This window comes from Triticum dicoccoides, chromosome 3B (assembly GCF_002162155.2).
Source record: "Triticum dicoccoides isolate Atlit2015 ecotype Zavitan chromosome 3B, WEW_v2.0, whole genome shotgun sequence".
In the NCBI taxonomy this organism is placed as follows: domain Eukaryota; kingdom Viridiplantae; phylum Streptophyta; class Magnoliopsida; order Poales; family Poaceae; genus Triticum; species Triticum dicoccoides.
Window position 1 is genome coordinate 650,992,107 of NC_041385.1, and position 21,701 is coordinate 651,013,807.

Sequence of the window (21,701 nt, forward strand, 5' to 3'; positions counted from 1 at the left end):
CCCTGCTACACCTCCTCCTCCCGTAGTCGCTTGGCGAAGCCCAGCCGGAACCCTGCTGCATCCACCACCACGCCATCGTGCTGCTAGACCTTCATCAACCTCTCCTTCCCCCTTGCTGGATCAAGAAGGAGGAGACGTCACGCTGACCATACGTGTGTTGAACGTGGAGGTGCTGTCCGTTCGGCGCTAGGATCTCTGGTGATTTGGATCACGACGAGAACGACTCCCTCAACCCCGTTCTCCTGAACGCTTCCGCACACGATCTACAAGGGTAGGTAGATGCAGTCCTCTCTCTTGTTGCTAGATGAACTCATAGATTGATCTTTGTGAACATAGAATTTTTTTATTTTATGCAACGTTCCCCAATAGAAGGTGCATCTCCATATCCACCAGGATGGCCTGATGCCTAGTCTCCTGAGCCGCCAGGACGTCTCACATGCAGTTCTGGAATGCCACAGCCACGCTTGGCAGGCCGAAGGGGACGCGGACATAGCTGTGAGGCGGATCCTCACATCGGCCGACACAAGACGGCCAGAAGAGCTACCGAGATGCGGCCCTATTGAGCCCTAGGATGTCGATGCAGATGCGGAACTCCTTACCCTCTCTAGGGTAATGAGCCATGCCCCATGGTGGGCGGCGATCGCCCTACAAAACCCTTGCCTCTTGAGTCTCCTGGACTGCCTTGCTGATGAACTCCTGAGCGCTTGACGCCTTACGCCCTGCGCCTTCTCCTGGGAAGCGTGTGCTGAAGAATGCCTCCACGTGGTGCCAGAGCGCTTCCCTCGTGATGTTGGCTACGTCTGAGGCCCTCCAGAGGAGAGCCCCCGAGCCCAGCCCAAGAGGGGCGCCGGGCATGCCTTCTTATGCGATAGGTGAAGGCACCCCCTCCATGGATGCGAGGCTCAGCGCAGTGCTATCGTGTGGTGCCTTATCATGAGATCCCGGCCCAGCTGCATCTTCTTTGTCTTGGGGGCGACCTCAGGAGGGAGGACACTACCCTCGTCTTCAGGGTTTTCAACTGCTGCGGCCTGGTAGGCGCGCTCGAGGGATCACACCGCGTCCTTCTCCTTGCAAGCGACCGTGATGATGCCGCCACTCCCTGGCATCTTGAGGACGTTGTAGCCGTGGTGCGTTGCTGCCATGAACTTGGCCAGTGATGGGTACCCGAGGATAGCTTTGTATGGCAGACGAATGTTGGCGACATGAAAGTCGATGAGCTCGGTGTGGTAGTTGTTACGCTCTTCGAAGGTGACAGGGAGACAGATCTGCCCTATCAGATGTGTGGAACCGTTGGTCACTCCTGAGAACGGCTTGGTAGGATGAAGCTGGTGATATGGCACTTGGAGTCTATTGAACATCTAGACAGACAGAATGTTGAGCCATGCTCCACCATCGATGAGAGTCTTGGTGATGACCACATTGCTGATGACAGGAGAGCAGAGCATTGGGAGCGCGCCAGTGGTGGCCGCGCACTTGAGCTGATTGGAGGAGTTGAAGGTGATGGCGTATTTGGACCACCTGAGCGGGCGAGTTGCCTCGGGCTTGGGGAGAGCGGCGTTCACCTCGCGCGCGAACTGTTTGAAGATGCGGTGAGAGGCTAGGGCCTGAGAGCCGCCTAGGATGCAGGTGATGGCTCGAGGCTCCTGGAAGCCCCCCGCACCCTCGTCCTGGTGATGATCTTCATTCCTTCTTGGTGGTGGAGGCAGTGGAGGAAGAGCAACATTGCCTAAGGCTGATCCTCGCGAGGCTGATCCCTCTAGGTGCCCTCGCGAGGCTGGCCCTGCCAGCGATCCTCTCGAGGCTGGTCGCGCCACTCCTGGTGATGGTCACAGCCGTCCCAGCGTCCTCTACCTCGATCACCTCCGCGGTCGTACCCTTGTTCGTTGCGCTCGAGGCATCGACTGGGGCGCCCATCACGGAGGGCCGTGAGCTCCTGGCAGTAGTTGGTGCTATGGTTGTGGACGTTGTGGAAGACATAGAACGGTCGGTTGCTCCTGGATGACTCAGGGTGGTCGCAGCCGCGCTTCATCTCTGGCTTGGCTAAAAGCACAACTGGTCCCTTGCGCTTCACGTCCTTGGCCTTGGCTTTCTTGTCTTCTAGGTCAGCATCGAGGAGCTCGAGGAGGGAAAGGTGTCCCTCCTTAGCCCTCGTGCATTTGTTCGCCATGTTGAACATCTCCAGGGCTGTGCAGAGGTCCTCATGAATGGCGAGCTCCTCCTTCATCTTGACGTCACGAATGCCATCAATGAACGCCGAGATGATGGCCTCGTCCGACACCTTGGGGATCTTGAGGCGAACGTTGTTGAAGCGCTGGATGTACTTCTGCAGGGTCTCTCCAGGCTGCTGCTTGATGCGTCATAGGTCACCCGTGGCCGGTGGGTGGTCGCGAGTGCCCTGGAAGTTGGCAATGAAGCGGTCGCGCATCTGTCCCAGGAGGAGACAGATCCCACGGGGAGGTTCAGGAGCTAGGAGTGTGCGCCATCCTTGAGGGCTACGGGAAACCAGTTTGCCATGATCTTCTCGTCGCCGCTGGCCGCCTCGATGCTCAGCTCGCAGAGCTGCAGGAACTCGGCGGGGTCGGCAGTGCCATCATAGCATGGGGGCAGGTCAGGCTTGAACTTGCCCGGCCAGACGATGTTGCGAAGCTCCAGGGTGAATGGGCGGCACCTTGTTGTGGTCACCGAGCCCGTCGAGGAGGTGGAGCCTGGTCTTGGTGCCCGCGCGCCACCACCATCATAGGCGGGACACGGTCTTGGCGTGGGGGTGCTGGAAGCACACATGCATCTTCTTGGGGTCGCTGCACCACTTGGTAGCTCGCCTCTTCGCGCGCAGGTGCCTGGCGCGACGGGTTGAGCCGCGGTGCCACCCGCCTTGGTTCGACGATGGCGCCCTGGGATGGAGGTGGTGGAGGTGCCCCATGAGCCACATCACCCATGGTTGGTGGCTGCTGAGGTAGCAAGCAGGCCGGTGCAGTCGAGTCTCCGGCGGCGCTGATGAGTTCGGTGATGCGCTCGAGCCACTCTTCGTAGAGGTCGTCGACTGGGCGGTAGCGGGAAGCTCCCGTGCCATGAGCAGAGCAGCTTGCGCGTTCGCTGGGCCGCGACGTTCGTGGGAGGATGACGCAGCCGGGGTCAGTGACGGAGTGGCGGTGCACACGTCACGGTGCACTGAGGGGTGCAGCGATGAAGCTTGCTGCTCGTGGCAGTAGGGCCCATGGCAGCGTTGGCTGCCGGTGACGGGGGACGGCGAGGACAACCGTCACCCGCTGGAGCTGTCTGAGCGACGCGAGCGGCAAGTGCGGCCCGACGCTCAGCGCATGCCCGACGTGCGTCAGCCATGGAAGTGTCGGAGTAGCGGTGGATCGATCGACGGAAGAGAGGATCCGACGCACCCCTACCTGTCGCGCCAAATGTCGGATTTTGGGTTCCGCAAACCCTTGATAGGTTCGAACTCTGGGATGCCTGCAGAGATCTCAACCTACCTAGCCTGCCTACTCGCGATCTTCCTAAGCCTAGCGCGTCGAGCTCAAAGGGACAGAGAGACACAATATTTTAGCCTGGTTCGGGCCACCTCGCGGTGTAATACCCTATTCCAGTGTTTTGGTGGATTGCCTCGGAGGGCTGAGGATGAACTAGTACAGTGGATGAACTGGCCTCAGGAGGTGAGGTTCTCTTGAGATCAAGAGAGCTGGTGAGGTGGTTGAATGAGAGGGGATCTCCCTCCCCCTTTGGTGGTGGCTAAGTCCTATTTATAGTGGCCTTGGTCCTCTTCCCAAATGTTGGCGGGAAGGGATCCCACAATGGCCAGATTTGAAGGGGGACAAGTAGTACATCCTATCCTGACTAAAGTGGTCTTCGCATGCGAAAAGCCTTTGGTCGTGACGCTGCAGTGGGCTCGGTGATGACCTCTGTCCTGCCGTCCTAGCGGTCTTGGTCTTGTTGCACCAGAATGGAAACCTTTGACTGATTCCTTGGGACTCCGCACCTGCCGCTTGCCTCCTTTGCACCAAAGGGGAAACTGGCGCTCTGCGCCTGCTACCGCATGCCTGGCGCCTGTCTGGCCTTTGTCGTCATGGCTCACGTCAGCTGAGCCTCGTGAGGTGCACCTTGTAGAGAACACTCCGCCCCTCGGGAGCCAGCCTAAGGAGGCCGATCCCTCGGGGGTCTTGGCGTTGTCGGCCTTGCGAGGCTTGGCCCCTCGCGAGGGTCTTGAGCTGTTGATGCTGAAGCTGGGCCATACCAAGTCGTTAATGGAGCCGTGCAGTGGGCCGCAGGTAGGCACGTCTGGGTACCCCCGTATCCAGAACGCCGACAATAGCGTTATGCGTCACTATCATATTTGCTTGCACAGATGCAAATTGATGCTTAACCCATCGACGATGCTTGTCAAGCTCCTGATGAAGACTAATGAGCAGTTCATGGTCAGTCATGACACGTGGTACTTCTAGTGAAGATGATGGCCTTGAAGCTTTAGCTATAGTATCTTGGCTGGCAGATTCATCAGCTATGGAGCTAGAGATAGGTTGGTGAAATTATCCATCCAGGGGACAAATGCCTTCATCTAGAGGACAATGTGCTTTGAAGAACTTCAACGTCTGGCATAAAGCTTAGGTGGTTCTGACAACCAGCGTTGTAGTGGATCAAAGATCGGGATCTGATGAATCTCATAATCCATGGTGCATACGACTACAAATCAAATGGAGACCAGGCAACAATGACCAAAGTCCTTAGAAAGAAATCATGAATGTTGATGGGAGTTCCATGTATGATGTGGAACAGCAAGTCCTTCATGACTCCCACAACTTCTTCAGTGTTGGAATTGTGGCATTTGATTGGACTGAGGGTTTTTGCCAGAATACGATAGACAATCTTTGGCACATACAACAAATCCTTCACCAGGAAGGTTGTCCTTGGAGCATTATCATCATCCATAGGCTTCATCAGTACTTGCATCAAATGGTTTGGCAGCTCAGGTTCTTCATATATTTTTCTTGCTCCTTCTTGGGGTGGATCTACTAGAAGACCACGAAGTAATTCATCAATAGGTGCTTTGAAGTGACTGTCTTCACTCATGCATCTAGTCCACAGCCCAGGTAGTAGTATCGTCAGCATTGACCGAGAAGTGCATAGTAGCATAAAATTGAAGAATAAGTTCTTCATTCCATTCGCATATATCTGTGCAGAAGCTTAGCAATCCATCATCATGTATCATAGCCAAAACTGGCCGGAAGCAAGGAATTGATTCCATATCCACGTGAGGAATATGACGATGCGGAAACACTTTCTTCTTATCAAACAACAGTGAAGCATAGAAGTTCATCTACTTCCTTGTCTAGAACCTCAAATGCCTTAGCTTGGCCGAGTCATAGGGTGACTCGCCAATGAAGAAATTATTTTCTTCGAAGAATTTGGTGTTGTCTAATTTTGGCCGCTTGAGGCTTTTGCCAATCTTGGGCATTACAGGGACAGGCTGAAGATTTTTCCTTTTCTTTCTGACATCAAGAACTGGTCGTGGAGACCCAGTCGAGTCATTTGGATTAGTGATGACCATAACACGAGCAACTTCCTCAGCGGTAGCAGTTGGGACTGTGTCAGTATCTGTTGAGGGGATTGTGTCTGCATGGGTGATACGTCTCCAACGTATCTATAATTTTTGATTGTTCCATGGTATTATATTACCCATTTTGGATGTTTATGGGCCTTACTTTACACTTTTGTATCATTTTTGGGACTAACCTACTAACCGGAGGGCCAGCCCGAATTGCTGTTTTTTGGCCTATTTCAGTGTTTCGAAGAAAATGAATATCAAACAGAGTCCAAACAGAATGAAACCTTCGGGAGCGATCTTTTTGGATCAAACATGAACCTGGAGACTTGGAGTGGAAGTCAAGCAACAAGCAAGGCGGCCACGAGGGTGCCCGGCACGCCCCCTACATGTGGGTGCGTCCCCCACCGTCGTGGGCCCCTGGAGCTTCCACGGACCTACTTCTTCCTCCTATATATGCCCACATACCTCGAGAACATCAGAATAGACCATGAAAACCTAATTCCACCGCCGCAAACTTTTGTATCCGCGAGATTCCATCTTGGAGCCTTCGCCGGCGCTCCGCCGGAGGGGGAATCGACCACGGAGGGCCTCTACATCATCTCCAAGGCCTCTCCGATGAGTTGTGAGTAGTTTACCACAGACCTTCTGGTCCATAGTTATTAGCTAGATGACTTCTTCTCTCTCTCTTTGATTCTCAATACAAAGTTCTCCTCGATCTTCTTGGAGATCTATTTGATGTAACTCTTTTTGTGGTGTGTTTGTCGAGATCCGATGAATTGTGGGTTTATGATCAAGTTTATCTATGAGAAATATTTGAATCTCCTCTGAATTCTTTTATGTGTTATTAATTTATATTTGCAAGTCTCTTCGAATTATCAGTTTGGTTTGGCCTACTAGATTGATCTTTCTTGCAATGAGAGAAGTGCTTAGCTTTGGGTTCAATCTTGCGGTGTCCTTTCCTAGTGACAGCAGGGGCAGCAAGGCACGTATTGTATTGTTGCCATCAAGGATAAAAAGATGGGGTTTATATCATATTGCATGAGTTTATCCCTCTACATCATGTCATCTTTCTTAATGCGTTACTCTGTTCTTATGAACTTAATACTCTAGATGCATGCTGGATAGCGGTCGATGTGTGGAGTAATAGTAGTAGATGCAGGCAGAAGTCGATCTACTTTTCGCAGACGTGATGCCTATATACATGATCATGCCTAGATAATCTCATAATTATTCGCTTTTCTATCAATTGCTTGACACTAATTTGTTCACCCACAATAATACTTATGCTATCTTGAGAGAAGCCACCAGTGAAACCTATGGCCCCCGGGTCTATATTTTATCATATAAGCTTTCAATATACTTTTATTTGCACCTTACTTTTCCAATCCATATCATAAAATACCAAAAATATTTATCTTATCATATTATCTCTATCAGATCTCACTTTCGCAAGTGGCCGTGAAGGGATTGGCAACCCCTTTATTGCGTTGGTTGCAAGGTTCTTGTTTGTTTGTGTAGGTGCGTGGGACTTTTGAGGAGCCTCCTACTGGATTGATACTTTAGTTCTCAAAAACTGAGGGAAATACTTATGCTACTTTGTTGCATCACCCTTTCCTCTTTAAGGAAAACCAGCGCAAGCTCAAGATGTAGCAAGAAGGATTTCTGGCGCCGTTGCCGGGGAGGTCTTCGCTCAAGTCAAGACATACTAAGTACCCATCACAAACTCATCTCCCTTGCATTACATTATTTGCCATTTGCCTCTCGTTTTCCTCTCCCCCACATCACCCTTGCCGTTTTATTCGCCCTCTCTTTCCCAATCTCCTCTCTCTTTCGCTTGCCTTTTAGTTTGCTTCTGTGTTGGATTGCTTGTCACTATGGCACAAGATAATACCAAATTGTGTGACTTTTCCAATACCAACAATAATGATTTCCTTAGTACTCCGATTGCTCCTCTTAATGATGTCGACTCTTGTGAAATCAATGCTGCTTTGCTGAATCTTGTTATGAAAGTTCAATTTTCCGGCCTTCCTAGTGAAGATGCCGCTACCCATCTAAACAACTTTGTTGATTTGTGTGAGATGCAAAAGAAAAAAGATACGGATAATGATATCATTAAATTGAAGTTATTTCCGTTTTCACTTAGAGAACGTGCTAAAATTTAGTTTTCGTCTTTGCCTAAGAATAGTATTGATTCATGGAATAAGTGCAAAGATGCAATTATCTCTAAGTATTTTCCTCCCGCTAAGATCATCTCTCTTAGGAATGATATTATGAATTTTAAACAACTTGATCATGAGCATGTTGCCCAATCTTGGGAAAGAATGAAATTGATGATTCCCAATTGCCCTACTCATGGTTTGAATTTATGTATGATCATACAATTTTTTTATGCCGTATTGAATTTTGCTTCTAGAAATCTTTTAGATTTGGCCGCTGATGTCTACTACACAACCTTCTTCTTGGAGACGTTGTTGGGTCTCCAAGTGCAGAGGTTTGTAGGACAGTAGCAAATTTCCCTCAAGTGGTTGACCTAAGGTTTATCAATCCGTAGGAGGCGTAGGATGAAGATGGTCTCTCTCAAGCAACCCTGCAACCAAATAACAAAGAGTCTCTTGTGTCCCCAACACACCCAATACAATGGTAAATTGTATAGGTGCACTAGTTCGGTGAAGAGATGGTGATACAAGTGCAATATGGATGGTAGATATAGGTTTTTGTAATCTGAAAATATAAAAACAGCAAGGTAACTAATGATAAAAGTGAGCATAAACGGTATTGCAATGGTAGGAAACAAGGCATGAGGTTCATACTTTCACTAGTGCAAGTTCTCTCAACAATAATAACATAATTGAATCATATAACTATCCCTCAACATGCAACAAAGAGTCACTCCAAAGCCACTAATAGCGGAGAACAAACGAAGAGATTCTGGTAGGGTACGAAACCACCTCAAAGTTATCCTTTTCTTCGAAACACCGAAATAGGCAATAAAACAACAATATGGGCTGGGCCTCCGGTTAATAGGTTAGTCCCAAAAGTAATATAAAAGTGTATAACAAAGCCATAATCATTCAAAACAGATAATAAAATAGCATGAATGCTTCATAAATTATAGATACATTGGAGACGTATCAGCATCCCCAATCTTAATTCCTGCTCGTCCTCGAGTAGGTAAATGATAAAAGAAAGAATTTATGAAGTGTGAATGCTAGAAGGTGCACAAGTTTGATCAATGATAATTTCAATCACCTTTTCTAGCATGATTATATGTCATAACAATAGTTCATCTCACAAAACTTCTCAAGATCAAGTAATAATCTATTCACATGTTAAAGCATAGACCATAAACTTTCTTGAAAACTAGCAAACTTCATTCTCAGTCATCAAACAATTGCAATTCATCTTATTTTCAGGAAGGGTCTATGTCAGAGCTTTAATTTAGCAAACTCCACATACTCAACTATCATAGTCTTCTACAATTGCTAACACTCACGCAATACTTATGGTTATGGAGGTTTAATCGGACACTGAGAAAGATAGGGGCTTATAGTGTTGCCTCCCAACGTATTCACCTTTGGTTGATGTCAACAATAATAGTTCATGCTAACTTACATCCAATTGGATATATATATGAGGATCTTTCCAACACAAGGTGCTTGCCAAAGGATAAAATGAAAAAGGGAAAGGTGAAGATCACCTTGACTCTTGCATAAAAGTAAAAGATAGGCCCTTCGCAGAGGGAAGCAGAGGTTGTCATGTGCTTTTATGGTTGGATGCACAAAATCTTAATGCAAACGAACATCACTTTATATTGCCACTTGTATATGGAACTTTATTATGTAGTCCGTCGCTTTTATTGCTTCCATAACAAGATCATATAAAGCTTATTTTCTTCACACTATAGATCATATATATTTAGAGAGCAATTTTTATTGCTTGCTCCGATGACAACTTACTTGAAGGATCTTACTCAATCCATAGGTAGGTATGGTGGACTCTCATGGCAAAACTGGGTTTAAGGATATTTGGAAGCACAAGTAGTATCTCTACTTGGTGCAAGGAATTTGGCTAGCATGAGGGGTAAAGGCAAGCTCAACATGTTTGAATGATTCATGACAATATACTTTAACTGAGATGTGAGAAAACATAACCCATTACATTGTCTTCCTTGTCCAACATCAACTCTTTAGCATGTCATACTTAATGAGTGCTCACAATTATAAAATATGTCTAAGATATTATATTTATATGTGAAATCTCTCTTCCTTCAATATTCTTTCATGAATTGTTCAAATGACCAGTAGAATGCTTGCTAACCTTCAATAAATTTACAACCTCTACTTATTAGATGTGAAGTCATTACTCCCTATGGGATAAGCAAATGAAACATATACAATTTAAGATTTATGACATTCAACTCATTCAACCATTTACTCATAGGATATAAGTGAAGCACACGAGTGAATGACAAACTACTCCAAAAAGATATAAGTGAAGATCAATGAGTAGCTAAATAATTGTGTAACTATGTGAAGACTCTCTCTCAATAAAGAATTTCAGATCTTGTTATTTTATTCAAACAGAAAGCAAAAAAAATCAAATGACATTGCAAGGATAGCACAACTCATGTGAAGAAGCAAAAACTTAGGTTCAACCGATACTAACCGATAATTGTTGAAGAAGAAAGGTGGCATGCCTACCGGGGCATCCCCAAGCTTACATACTTGAGACTTCTTGAAATATTATATTGGGGTGCCTTGGGCATCCCCAAGCTTGATCTTTTGTGTCTCCTTAATTCCTCTCATATCATGGTTTCTCTATTTCTCAAAAACTTCATCCACATAAAACTCAACAAGAACTCATGAGATAAGTTAGTATAAACCTATGCAAAACCTTATCATTTTCTACTGTAACAAGTCACTAAAATTATTATTCAACATTGAATAATAAATGCCTCTGCATATTTAATACTCCTATCCTCAAATAGAATCATTAAACAAGCAAACATATGCAAACAATGCAAACATAACAGCAATCTGCCAAAACAGTACAGTCTGTAAAGAATGCAAGAGTATCAATACTTACCTAACTACAAAAATTATGAGAGAAAATTCCCACTGTAGAAGATTTATCAGAGCTCAATATGCAAAATGTTTCAACATTATATCATTCTCGGACTTTTCTAGGGAATGTTTGCAACAGCGGTAAACTTTCTGTTTTCAAACAGCAACATGTATACTAGCAAAATAAGCATGGTAAAGGCTATCCTTGACATTTTTATTGAAAATAAAGATGCAAAACACTATTCTAAATAACAGAAAGCAAATACTAACAAAAGAAAATTACGCTCCAAGCAAAACACATATCATGTGGTGAATAAAAATATAGCTCCAAGTAAAGTTACTGATGAACAAAGACGAAAGAGGGGATGCCTTCCGGGGCATCCCCAAGCTTAGGCTCTTGGTTGTCCTTGAATATTACCTTGGGGTGCCTTGAGAATCCCCAAGCTTAGGCTCTTTCCACTCCTTATTCCGTAGTCCATCGAATCTTTACTCAAAACTTAAAAACTTCACAACAGAAAACTCAACAGAAAACTCGTAAGCTCCATTAGTATAAGAAAATAAAACCACCACTTAGGTACTGTAATGAACTCATTATAAATTCATATTTGTGTAATATCTACTGTATTCCAACTTCTCTATGGTTCATACCCTCCGATACTACTCATAGATTCATCAAAATAAGCAAACAACACAATGAAAACAGAATCTGTCAAAAACAGAACAGTCTGTAGTAATCTGTATCAAACGTATACTTATGGAACTCCAAAACTCCTACCAAATTAGGAAGGCTTAATAAATATGTGTACAAATCCATAGCAAAAATAATCCGATCAGAATAACGTTTATATGAATTATCAAAACTAATTTACTGGGTGCAAAAGTTTCTGATTTTCAGCAGGATCAACATAACTATCACCGTAAGCTATCCTAAAGGTCTTACTTGGCACTTCATTGAAACAAAAGCTATAAAACATGATTACTACAGTAGCATAATCATGTGGACACGCGAAAACAGCAATGTTAAATATTGGGTTGTCTCCCAACAAGCGCTTTTCTTTAATGCCTTTTAGCTAGGCATGATGATGACAATGATGCTTACATAAAAGATAAGAATTGAAACATAATGGGAGCATTATGAAGCATATGACTAGCACATTTAAGCCTAACCCACTTTCTATGCATAGGGATTTTGTGAGCAAATAACTTATGGGAACAATAATCAACTGGCATAGGAAGGCAAAATAAGCATAACTTCAAGATTTTAAGCACATAGAGAGGAAACTTGATATTATTGCAATTCCTAAAAGCATATGTTCCTCCATCATAATAATGTTCAGTAGCATCATGAATGAATTCAACAATATAACCAGCACATAAAGCATTCTTTTCATGATCTACAAGCATAGAAAATTTACTACTCTCCACATAAGCAAAATTCTTCTCATGAATAGTAGTGGGGAGCAAACTCAACAAAATAATTATCATGTGAGGCATTATCCAATTGAAAACTAAAATCATGATGACAAGTTTCATGGTTATCATTATTCTTAATAGCATACAAGTCATCACAATAATCATCATATATAGCAACTTTGTTCTCATAATCAATTGGAACCTCTTCCAAAATAGTGGATTCATCACTAAATAGGGGGACAAAACATATCATATTCATCAAACATAGCATCCCCAAGCTTGTGGCTTTGCATATCATTAGCATCATGGATATTCAAGGAATTCATACTAACAACATTGCAATCATGCTCATCATACAAAGATCTAGTACCAAACATTTTAATGCATTCTTCTTCTAGCACTTGAGCACAATTTTCCTTTTCATCATACTTACGAAAGGTATTAAAAAGATGAAGCGTAAGAGGCAAACTCAATTCCATTTTTTTGTAATTTTATTTTATAGACTAAACTAGTGATAAAACAAGAAACAAGAAGATTCGATTGCAAGATCTAAAGATATACCTTCAAGCACTCACCTCCCTGGCAACGGCGCCAGAAAAGATCTTGATGTCTACTACACAACCTTCTTCTTGTAGACGTTGTTGGGCCTCCAAGTGCAGAGGTTTGTAGGACAATAGAAAATTTCCCTCAAGTGGGTGACCTAAGGTTTATAATTCCGTAGGAGGCGTAGGATGAAGATGGTCTCTCTCAAGCAACCCCGCAACCAAATAACAAAGAGTCTCTTGTGTCCCCAACACAACCAATACAATGGTAAATTGTATAGGTGCATTAGTTCGGCGAAGAGATGGTGATACAAGTGCAATATGGATGGTAGATATAGGTTTTTGTAATCTGAAAATATAAAAACAGCAAGGTAACTAATGATAAAAGTGAGCATAAACGGTATTGCAATGGTAGGAAACAAGGCATGGGGTTCATACTTTCACTAGTGCAAGTTCTCTCAACAATAATAACATAATTGAATCATATAACTATCCCTCAACATGCAACAAAGAGTCACTCCAAAGCCACTAATAGCGGAGAACAAACGAAGATATTATGGTAGGGTACGAAACCACCTCAAAGTTATCCTTTCTGTTCGATCTATTCAAGAGTTCGTAGTAAAATAACATGAAGCTATTCTTTCTGTTCAATCTATCATAGAGTTCATACTAGAATAACACCTTAAGACACAAATCAACCAAAACCCTAATGTCACCTAGATACTCCATTGTCACCTCAAGTATCCGTGGGCATGATTATACGATATGCATCACACAATCTCAGATTCATCTATTCAACCAACACAAAGTACTTAAAAGAGTGCCCCAAAGTTTCTACCGGAGAGTCAAGACGAAAACATATGCCAACCCCTATGCATAGGTTCATGGGCGGAACCCGCAAGTTGATCACCAAAACATACATCAAGTGGATCGTGTGATATCCCATTGTCACCACAGATAAGCACGGCAAGACATACATCAAGTGTTCTCAAATCCTTAAAGACTCAATCCGATGAGATAACTTCAAAGGGAAAACTCAATCCATCACAAGAGAGTAGAGGGGGAGAAACATCATAAGATCCAACTATAATAGCAAACCTCATGATACATCAAGATCGTGCGAAGTCAAGAACACGAGAGAGAGAGAGATCAAACACATAGCTACTGGTACATACCCTCAGCCCTGAGGGTGAACTACTCCCTCCTCGTCATGGAGAGCACTGGGATGATGAAGATGGCCACCAGTGATGGGTTCCCCCTCCGGCAGGGTGCCAGAACGGGCTCCCGAGAGGTTTTTTGTGGCTACAGAGGTTTGCGGCGGCGGAACTCCTGATCTATCTTGTTCTTCGATGGTTTTAGGGTATATGGGAATATATAGGCGGAAGAAGTCGGTCGGGGGAGCCACGAGGGGCCCCCGAGGGTGGAGGGCGCGCCCAGGGGGTGGGCGCGCCCCCCTATCTCGTGGCCTCCTCGATGCTTCCCTGGCTTGCACTCCAAGTTCCCGGGATTGCTTCTATTCCAAAAATAACTTTTCCGAAGGTTTCATTCCGTTTGGACTCTGTTTGATATTCCTTTTCTTCGAAACACTGAAATAGGCAATAAAACAGCAATATGGGCTGGGCCTCCGGTTAATAAGTTAGTCCCAAAAGTAATATAAAAGTGTATAATAAAGCCCGTAATCATTCAAAACAGATAATAAAATAGCATGAATGCTTCATAAATTACAGATACGTTGGAGACGTATCAGCCGCGGGAGGCACTTTTATGGAAATCACCTAAGGAGAAGCTACTAAACTCCTTGATAACATTATGGCTAATTATTCTCAATGGCACACCGAAAGATCTACTAGTAAAAAAGTGCATGCTATAGAAGAAATTAATGTTTTGAGTGGAAAGATGGATGAACTTATGAAATTGTTTGCTACTAAGAGTGCTCCTATTGATCCCAATGATATGCCTTTGTCTACTTTGATTGAGAATAATAATGAATTTATGGATGTGAATTTTGTTGGTAGGAATAATTTTGGTAACAATGCTTATAGAGGAAACTTTAATCCTAGACCGTTCCCTAGTAATTCCTCTAATAATTATGGAAATTCCTACAATAATTCTTATGGTAATTATAATAAGATGCCCTCTGATTTTGAGAATAGTGTTAAAAAATTTATGATCTCTCAAAAGAATTTTAATGCTTTGCTTGAAGAAAAATTGCTTAAAGTTGATGATTTGGCTAGAAACGTAGATCTACTCCTCCTAAGCATGATATCAATGAGTCTCTCAAAGCTATGAGAATTTCCATTGATGAGTGCAAAGAAAGAACCGGTAGATTGCGTGATAAGAAAGATTGCTTTGTAAAAGCGTGTTCTTCTAGTTTCCATGAAAATGATGATGAAGATCTAAAAGTTATTGATGTATCCCCTATTAAATATTTGTTTTGCAATATGAATCTTAATAATGATGGGACTGGAGATGAGTCAACTTTAGATAAAAGGCGTCCCAATGATTTGGAGTTTGTAGGTCTTGATGCTAAATTTGGTAAAAGTGGGATTGGAGAGGTCAAGACTTTAAATAGCATTGAACACACTATCTTGGATTTCAAGGAATTTAATTATGATAATTGTTCTTTAATAGATTGTATTTCCTTGTTGCAATCCATGTTGAATTCTCCTCATGCTTATAGTCAAAATAAAGCTTTTACCAAACATATTGTTGATGCCTTGATGCAATCTTATGATGAAAAACTTAATTTGTAAGTTTCTATACCTAGAAAACTTTATGATGAGTGGGAACCTACTATAAAGATTAATCATGAGTGTTATGCTTTATGTGATTTGGGTGCTAGTGTTTCCACGATTCCAAAAGCTTTATGTGATATTCTAGGTTTCCATGATCTTGATGATTGCTCTTTAAATTTGCACCTTGCGGATTCCACCATTAAGAAACCTATGGGAAGGATCAATGATGTTCTTATTGTTGCAAATAGGAATTATGTGCCCGTAGATTTTATCGTTCTTGATATAGATTGCAATCTTTCTTATCCTATTATTCTTGGTAGACCTTTCCTTAGAACGATTGGTGCAATTATTGATATGAAGGAAGGGAATATTAGATTCCAATTTCCATTAAGGAAAGGCATGGAACACTTCCCTAGAAATAAAGTTAAATTACCTTATGAATCTATCATGCGATCTACTTATGAATGGAGTGCCAAATATGGCACTACTTAGATCTATCCTCGCTTTTATGCCTAGCTAGGGGCGTTAAACGATAGCGCTAGTTGGGAGGCAACCCAATTTTATTTTTGTTTTTTGTTTTTGCTTCTGTTTAGTAATAAAATTTTCATCTACCTTCTGTTTACATGTGTTTTCATGTTTTAATTAGTGTTTGTGCCAAGTAGAACCTATAGGATAACCTATGGTAATAGTTAATTTGATTCTACTGAAAAACAGAAACTTTGCGTGCACAAAAATAATTTTCGTAATTCACAAAAACGTGCTTTTGCGTTGATTCTTTTTGGTGTAGATCAATAGACAAATTTCCCAGGACTTCCTATTTTGGTAGGATTTTTCGAGTTCCATAAGTATTCAAGAGTTACAGATTGCTACAGACTATTCTGTTTTTGACAGATTCTGTTTTTCGTGTGTTGTTTGCTTATTTTGATGCATCTATGGCTAGTATGTAGGGGTATGAACCATAGAGAAGTTGTAATACAGTAGGTTTAGCACCAATATAAATAAAGAATGAGTTCATTACAGTACCTTATGTGGTGGTTTTTCTTTCTTGCACTAACGGAGCTTATGAGATTTCCTGTTGAGTTTTGTGTTGTGAAGTTTTCAAGTTTTGGGTAAAGATTTGATGGACTATGGAATAAGGAGTGGCAAGAGATCAAGCTTGGGTATGCCCATGGCACCCCAAGATATTCAAGGACAACCAAAAGCCTAAGCTTGGGGATGCCCCGGAAGGCATCCCCTCTTTCGTCTTCGTCTATCGGTAACTTTACTTGGAGCTATATTTTTATTGGCCACATGATATGTGTTTTGCTTGGAGCGTCTTGTATGATATTAGTATTTGCTTTTTAGTTTACCACAATCATCCTTTCTGTACACACCTTTTGGGAGAGACACACTTGATTTGGAATTTATTAGAATACTCTATGTGCTTCACTTATATCTTTTGAGCTAGATAGTTTTGCTCTAGTGCTTCACTTATATCTTTTAGAGCACGGCGGTGGCTTAATTTTGTAGAAATTGTTGATCTCTCATGCTTCACTTATATTATTTTGAGAGTCTTTTAGAACAGCATGGTATTTGCTATGGTTATAAAATTGGTCCTAGAATGATGGGCATCCAAGTTGGGTATAATAAAAACTATCATAGAAAGTGAATTGGATGCTATGATCAATTTGATACTTGATAATTGTTTTGAGATATAGAGGTGGTAATACTAGAGTCATTCTAGTTGGGTGATTATGAAATTAAAGAATACTTATGTTGAAGTTTGTGATTCCCGTAGCATGCACGTATGGTGAACCGCTTTGTGATGAAGTTGGAGCACAATTTTATTTATTGATTGTCTTCCTTATGAGTGGCGGTCGGGGACGAGCGATGGTCTTTTCCTACCAATCTATCCCCCTAGGAGCATGCATGTAGTGCTTTGTTTTCAATGACTTGTAGATTTTTGCAATAAGTATATGAGTTCTTTATGACTAATGTTGAGTCCATGGATTATACGCACTCTCACCCTTCCACCATTGCTAGACTCTCTTGTGCCGCGTAACTTTCGCCGGTACCACACACCCACCATATACCTTCCTCAAAATAGCCACCATACCTACCTATTATGGCATTTCCATAGCCATTCCGAGATATATTGTCATGCAACTTTCCACCATTCCGTTTATATGACACGCATCATCATTGTCATATTGCTCTTTGCATGATCATGTAGTTGACATCGTATTTGTGGCAAGGCCACCTTCATAATTTTCATACATGTCACTCTTGATTCATTGCATATCCTGGTACACCGCCGGAGGCATTCATATAGAGTCATATCTTGTTCTAAGTATTGAGTTGTAATCTTGAGTTGTAAGTAAATAAAAGTGTGATGATATTCATTATTAGAGCATTGTCCGAGTGAGGAAAGGATGATGGAGACTATGATTCCCCCACAAGTCGAGATGAGATTTCGGACTTTAAAAAAAGGCCAAATAAAAAAAGAGAAAGGTCAAATAAAAAAATGAGAGAAAAAGAGAGAAGGGACAATGCTACTATCCTTTTTACCACACTTGTGCTTCAAAGTAGCACCATGATCGTCATGATAGAGAGTCTCCTATGTTGTCACTTTCATATACTAGTGGGAATTTTTCATTATAGAACTTGGCTTGTATATTCCAATGATGGGCTTCCTCAAAATGCCCTAGGTCTTCGTGAGAAAGCGAGTTGGATGCACACCCACTTAGTTTATTTTGTTGAGCTTTCATACATTTATAGCTCTAGTGCATCCGTTGCATGGCAATCCCTACTCACTCACATTGATATCTATTAATGGGCATCTCCATAGCCCGTTGATACGCCTAGTTGATGTGAGACTATCTTCTCCTTTTTTCTTCTCCACAACCACCATTCTATTCCACATATAGTGCTATGTCCATGGCTCACGCTCATGTATTGCGTGAAAGTTGAAAAAGTTTGACATTACTAAAGTATGAAACAATTGCTTGGCTTTTCATCGGGGTTGTGCATGATTAAATACTTTTTGTGATGAAGATAGAGCAACAACCAGACTATATGATTTTGTAGGGATAACTTTCTTTAGCCATGTTATTTTGAGAAGACATGATTGCTTAGTTAGTATGCTTGAATTATTACTATTTCTTATGTCAATATGAACTTTTATTTTGAATCATTTGGATCTGAACATTCATGCCACAATAACGAAAATTACATTGAGAATTATGCTAGGTAGCATTCCACATCAAAAATTCTGTTTTTATCATTTACCTACTCGAGGATGAGCAGGAATTAAGCTTGGGGATGCTTGATACGTCTCCAACGTCTCTATAATTTTTGATTGTTCCATGCTATTATATTACCCGTTTTAGATGTTTATGGGCTTTACTTTACACTTTTATATCATTTTTGGAACTAACCTACTAACCGGAGGCCCAACCCGAGTTGCTGTTTTTTTGCCTATTTAAGTGTTTCGAAGAAAAGGAATATCAAACGGAGTCCAAACAGAATGAAACCTTCGGGAGCGATCTTTTTGGAACAAACATGAACCTAGAGACTTGGAGTGGAAGTCAAGCAACAAGCGAGGCGGCCACGAGGGTGCTCAGCGCGCCCCCTACAGGTGGGGGCGCCCCCACCCTCGTGGGCCCCTCGAGCGTCCAAGGACCTACTTCTTCCTCCTATATATACCCACGTACCCCGAGAACATCAGAACAGACCACGAAAACCTAATTCCACCGCCGCAACCTTCTGTATCCGCGAGATCCCATCTTGGAGCCTTTGTCGGTGCTTCGCCGGAGGGGGAATCGACCATGGAGGGCCTCTACATAATCTCCAAGGCCTCTCCGATGAGTTGTGAGTAGTTTACCATAGACCTTCGGGTCCATAATTATTAGCTAGATGGCTTCTTCTCTCTCTTTGATTCTCAATACAAAGTTCTCCTTGATCTTCTTGGAGATCTATTCGATGTAACTCTTTTTGCGGTGTGTTTGTCGAGATCCGATGAATTGTGGGTTTATGATCAAGTTTATCTATGAGAAATATTTGAATCTCCTCTGAATTCTTTTATGTGTGATTAAGTTATCTTTGCAAGTCTCTTCGAATTATTAGTTTGGTCTGGACTACTAGATTGATCTTTCTTGCAATGGGAGAAGGGCTTAGCTTTGGGTTCAATCTTGCGTTGTCCTTTCCCAGTGACAGCAGGGGCAGCAAGGCACGTATTTTATTGTTGCCATCGAGGATAAAAAGATGGGGTTTATATCATATTTCATGAGTTTATCCCTCTACATCATGTCATCTTTCTTAATGCGTTACTCTGTTCTTATGAACTTAATACTCTAGATGCATGCTGGATAGCGGTCGATGTGTGGAGTAATAGTAGTAGATGCAGGAAGGAGTCGATCTACTTTTCGCGGACGTGATGCCTATATACATGATCATGCCTAGATAATCTCATAATCATTCGCTTTTCTATCAATTGCTCAACAGTAATTTGTTCACCCACCGTAATACTTATGCTATCTTAAGAGAAGCCACCAGTGAAACCTATGGCTCCCGGGTCTATATTTTATCATATAAGCTTTAAATCTACTTTTATTTGCATCTTTACTTTTCCAATCCATATCATAAAAATACCAAAAATATTTATCTTATCATATTATCTCTATCAGATCTCACTTTCGCAAGTGGCCGTGAAGGGATTGACAACCCCTTTATTGTGTTGGTTGCGAGGTTCTTGTTTGTTTGTGTAGGTGCGTGGGACTTTTGAGGAGCCTCCTACTGGATTGATACCTTGGTTCTCAGAAACTGAGGGAAATACTTACGCTACTTTGCTGCATCACCCTTTCCTCTTCAAGGAAAACCAACGCAAGATCAAGACATAGCAATGGGGTGAAGATGCATTGATGACATCGACATCAATGTCATCTTGAGATATTTCATCAGCTGTTGTAGCTCGAACTTCTCCAGGGATGTTATGGAGCATTGGTTGTTGTTCTTCAGATCCAGTAGGAATTTCTTCAGTGCGCTGTGGCGACTGAGTCTCTGTTGTGAGGGGAGTGGTGAGGGGCGAATTTGGGTGAGCTGCTTCCCAATATTCATCATGGAGTGGATGAGTTGTTTCACCATCGATATCCACCTCCTCCTCATTTTCTTCAATCAGCAGAGTACACTAAGGGGTTTGAACTGTCTCTTGAGGCGCAGATACATCAGTGTCAGCCTCAAATTTTTCATCCATTTGCTCTGTGGTAGCAGCAGAATGGGTGTCTTCTTCTTCTCAATCAGCCTGAGGGATTTCATGATCCACCCCATATGGAACCATTTGAAGGTTCTCAAGGTTATAGAAGGGGGTGCTGATGAGATTGGAATTTCATCAATGGGAATGAAAATTGAAGACAATGTTGCCATCTTCAATTTCTTTAGTGATTCAGGCATCGGTGGAGCTGATGCCTTTCTCTTCTTAGCTTCTCGCTCAACAGCCTTTGTCTTCTTCACTTCTAATGTAGAAGGAAGGGCGATAAGCTTCAAAGATCAAGTCGTTGTTGGAGCTGCTGCTGAGGAACTGGTTGGAGTAGTTTCATCGGGCGAGACTAATGCAGTCACCCTAGCAATTTCTTCAGACACGACACTTGCAGTCGTCCTGGGAATTTCTTCAAGAGCAACATTATATGTTGTCCTTTAAGTTTCTTCAGGCACAACTTCTTCAGTTGCTTTGGCAGTCTCTTTAGTAGATAAAGGTGTAGTCTCACTGGCCTGTGTGGGTGGAGCTGATGAACTTGACGGTGGAGTAGAGCCAAACTTGGCGGCTTTTTTTTCTCTCCTGTTATGGTCTTCAACTACCTTTGTTGAGGCAGTGATGAATCGTTCTTTGACACCACAACAATGATTGGACTATCTTTCATATTCCTCAGACAGCTGAAGAATTTCGGACTGCAGTGTCACAAGTTGTTGAGGAGATATTGAAAGCATGTTCTTCCCCAGCTCCTTCTCCTTTTGCACTTTCTGTTTGTGCACCAATTTAGCTTGTGCAATCTTGTATTTCTCATTCAATATGAATGAAGAAATCATATGGCCTGGACCAGGAGGGAGGTTAAGGTCATTAAGAGGAGTCTCTGGATTGGTGCACCAGATGTCAATGAAATCGAGCAATTTCTTCGGGTCTAGAAGCATAGGAACAAAAGAATTCTTTGTAATGGCAGCCTGCTCTTGTTTTCTTCTGAGGAACTTTGCAAGCTCATCTTTGTCAGCGAGCCTGTGTTCATCAACTTGAGGCATAATGACCATGCTCTTGGGACTGGGCCTAGTACCACGGTAGCAGTTGCCTTTTGCTTCATCTTGGGCATTGAAGAAGTTGGTGGTCTGGAAGCCAAGGCACTTGATGCAGAGATGGTGGCTGTATGAAAGCCCT